Genomic DNA, 4,443 nt, shown 5'->3' with positions numbered 1-4,443 from the left:
GCTACTGTGGAAAGGGGATGGATCCAGCTGCCTTTGACTTGTTCCTGGCCCCTTGCTCTTGTTGATTTCTATGCTCACCACTCCTGGGTGTTTGTTCCCCTTTCCAAGCTCTTTCATGGTGTCCCCAGATGGTGCCCAATATACTGGGCTGCCCACAGAAGGTAACTGATGAGGACACAGTGGCATTGCTCTCAGGGGTCCTCCAGAGGGAAGAATTTCTGGTTATACCTCTCTGCACAAACTTGGAGTATTTGAATCAGGAAAAGAAATCACTTTAAAAAGGGGTAGTGGAATGCTTTTGACTTTCATTCTTAAGTGAAACTAAATAACAAGGACTGATGGAAGGCATTAAAGGGAATTCCCTGTGGTGTTGATTTGTTGGGCTTTGGAATTTCCCTGCTTTTGGAATTACCCCAGTGTAAACCTTTAAGTAATTTTTGATTTGTGGAATTCTGTCATAGCTCATGTTTGGCTTCTCAAACTGAAGCTTTCCTCAGATGAAACATTCAGGAAGATATAACTAAAGAAAATAAACAGTTGACTGGAATTGCTATAGTGTGCTTGTAATGAAAAGGACAAGTTTTTAAAATAGTGTGTATTAAATTTTGAGTTTCCTAAAACAGCTTTTCCAAGATAACGAAACATTCACTTGCAAAGTAGTGACTGAAGATACATGGACACACTTGAGTTCTTTATTTGTTTCATGCTGAATAGTTCTATAAACTTCAAGGCCAAATTTTCTTCACTTAGCTTAATTGTCAGTTAGATAAATGGAAAATAGCATATTACTAATTCCAAACTGTTTTGCTTTGATATAGTCAGAATTCATGCAGTGGGTATAAAAGAAGTTCAGGCTATGATCTGACAATTTTTTCTTTTTTATTATTCATATTTTGCTATAATTGCTAACATTTAGCAAACAGTCCAACGAAGTTACAAAGAAAATACACAGATGACATTTTTTCTCCATAAAAAGAAAACATCAAGTCCCCTGTAATTACAGAGAAGAAGAAAAGCATACTTGTATAGTTAATTTTTGTGTTTTCTGTGAAGAAATACCATATATGATGAAAACCTTTGTAAATAAATTGAAGTTGTTTCTGCCTCGGTCTAAACTATCTTCTTAAATCTGATGGCCCAGTTTTGAATTTCTCTTCTCAAAGACCAATCAACTCCTATTATTCTCAACGAGACTGATTTTCCTAAAGCCATCAAGGAATCCGGTAGTTTTATTTGTGTGTTTGGTTTTATATGTAGCAAGTACCCTCTTGCTGTTCAAAATGTTCCTCATAGTTGTCTTAGGGGATTGGTGGTCCATGGATCTGCTATAATAAAATAAGCTCAGAGCTGTTTCATGGTATGAACACACTTTGCAAAAACCCACTCTACTATGTGGCACAGATGCTTGGGAATTTCCTTCCCTTTGAAAGGAAATTGTTTTAGAAGTGAGTGTTATCTGCCTAGGCAGCTTCAGTCTTGTTGGGCCCTGGGACCATGGTTGAGTTAGGCCTTACAAGAAGACAAAATAGGCAACTGCCTCTCTAATATGAAGTGTGTGTGTGTCCGTGTGTGTGTTGTGTGAACCTTAATTTCTCACTGGCCAAATGGAGGCGATTGCACCTACTATGTTGGGTTTTTGAGGGGAGTTAAAATGAGGCAATTTAAAAGAGATGCTTTTACATATTTTAAAGATGAGAATGGTAGAAAGATGGATAGTGATCATAAGAATTATGTTAGTGGTCTTCACTATCTGTATGTATTTATTCACTGCCTTGCTTTTCTTTAAAATGGGGATAATGATATTGACCTACTTCACAAGGTTGATGAGAAAAACATCTAATTACTGTTGGTAAAGCACTTGGAAAACAGTGACTGCTTTCTATGAAAATGCTAAATAATGGCTTCCTGATGCTGTTGAAAGGATTAATTAGGGAATGTTTGCTTGGAACCTTGATCTTCAAATAAAAGGTGTTTCTCCTCTTGCTATTTTTAACTATTATTTTATGCTATAATTTATTGGTTAATAAGTGTCACATTTGACTGTTTTTTTTTACTATTTCCAGATGAAAGTTTGATAATTTTTCTTTGAGAGATCATATGAATCTTATACTGTAAAGTACTTCATTCAATGTCATCCAACTAAATCGACCTTTGCTTGTTTCATGCTGTTACTCACAGCTTCCTAGATGTTCTCAATCAAGCTTCTCTTTTATGGTCTGCTTGAAATACGATCCTTAGTGATGAATTTAGAATTCCCTAACTTCTCTTCTAGTTCCCTGACCATTTTTCATTCCAATTACAAAAAAAATTTTATTAAAAAGCTTTGGAAAAAATTAGGACTTGCTTATAAATGAAAGTTGTCACTTCCATTTTCCATACCTAAGTTTGTAGATACACAAACTTATTCCCTTATGTCTCTTGGTGGAAAAAGGGACTGTCTTTGGAAGATTCTTATCCCCAGGGGGATTTGATGAAGTTTCATTTTCATTTCTTTTAATGGATATAATTGCCCCAAACCATTTTGCAGTTTCCAATACATGTTGAGTAATAATTGTGTCAGTCAAAGAAACCTAGGTCATTTCAGAAGCTGAAGAATTCATCTAAAGGCAGCTCAGAGTACCTGTGGGGGAAGCTGCAGGTTGAGAACAATACCCAGATCATGCTGCAGAAGTGTCTTCTCTGGACACCGATGCTAGAGCTTGTGCTGCTGATATTCCTGACATTGGTGTGCCAGGGTGTATTAGTCAGGATTCTCTAGAGGGATAGAACTAATAGGAGATATATATATACAGATATATATATACATATATGTACTAACCCTACGAACTAGAGAAATGGACCTTGAACCTTGATTTAGTACCTGCTTCTAGAAACCTCGGTTCGCAGAGTGTGGACAGCTTAGTGAGAAGAAAGGCAGGGTTAAGTGTCTGGTAACTGGCTGCGCATGCAGCAGCTCCTTTGGGTGCTACTGTGGAAAGGGGATGGATCCAGCTGCCTTTGACTTGTTCCTGGCCCCTTGCTCTTGTTGATTTCTATGCTCACCACTCCTGGGTGTTTGTTCCCCTTTCCAAGCTCTTTCATGGTATCCCCAGATGGTGCCCAATATACTGGGCTGCCCACAGAAGGTAACTGATGAGGACACAGTATATATATATATAAAGGGGAGTTTATTAAGTATTAAATTTCACGATCACGAAGTCCCACAGTAGGCTGTCTGCAAGCTGAGGAGCAAGGAGAGCCAGTGCATTTCCCAAAACTGAAGAACTTGGAGTCCAATGTTCAAGGACAGGAAGCATCCAGGACGGGAGAAAGATGTAGGCTTGGAGGCTAGGCCAGTCTCTCCTTTTCACGTTTTTTTGCCTGCTCTATATTCGCAGGCAGCTGATTAGATTGTGCCCACCAGGTTAAGGATGGATCTACCTTCCCCAGTCCACTGACTCCAATGTTAATCTCTTTTGGCAACACCCTCACAGACACACCCAGGATCAATACTTTGTATCCTTCAATCCAATCAAGTTGACAGTATTAGTGATCACATGTACCCACCATAAATGCTGTCACTGCTGCCTCTGAAAATCAGATGTTCCTGCTGCCACCACTAACATGTATCTCCACAGTAAATGTGGGCAGTCCCTCCTCTTTTAAAGTCTGAGGGGATGCATCTGATGAATGAAACCTGCTGAAGTGCCTGTGCCCAGCCACAGGAAGGCTGAGAGATCCAGAGCCTAGCATGTTCATCTTTATAGTGGGAAATGGGCTCTGCCCCAGGACTGTGGATGAGACTCAAGAGGGGTGTTTTTCAAGCACCCCTCAAGCACCACCAAGTTTCAGATGCTGAGTGGCCAGAAAGAATGGCAAATGTCCATCCGTGACAATGACAGAACCAGAATCTATAAATATGTGCATAAGATCCCCTATATTTCCTCCTGGAATAAATACTTAGGTGTTTTTAATGTTAAAGTCAAGTGTCTTCTTGACTTTTTCTGCTTAGAAAAATTAAATTCTGCCAGGTGCAGTGGCTAACTGCTGTAATCCCAGCACTTTGGGAGGCTGAGGTGGGTGGATCACATGAGGTCAGGAGTTCGAGACCATCCTAGCCAACAAGGTGAAATCCCATCTCTACTAAAAATATAAAAATTGACTGGGTGTGGTGGCACGTGCCTGTAATCCCAGCTACTTGGGAGGCTGAGGCAGGAGAATCGCTTGAACCCAGGAGACAGAGGTTGCAGTGAGCCGAGATCAGGCCATTGCACTCCAGCCTGGGTGACAGAGCGAGACTCCATCAAAAAAAAAAAAAAAAAAAGAGAAAAAAAGAAAAATTAAATTCTGCTTGGATTAAAAAATTCTGTTATTAATCTCAATGCTCTTTAATGAGTATCTTCACAGATTTTTTTCTACATATTTTCCATAAAATATCTCCTTTTAATATAGCATTAAAAATCC

Source organism: Nomascus leucogenys, chromosome 6 (assembly GCF_006542625.1).
Source record: "Nomascus leucogenys isolate Asia chromosome 6, Asia_NLE_v1, whole genome shotgun sequence".
Lineage (NCBI taxonomy): Eukaryota > Metazoa > Chordata > Mammalia > Primates > Hylobatidae > Nomascus > Nomascus leucogenys.
Note: the sequence above shows the minus strand (reverse complement) of the source record.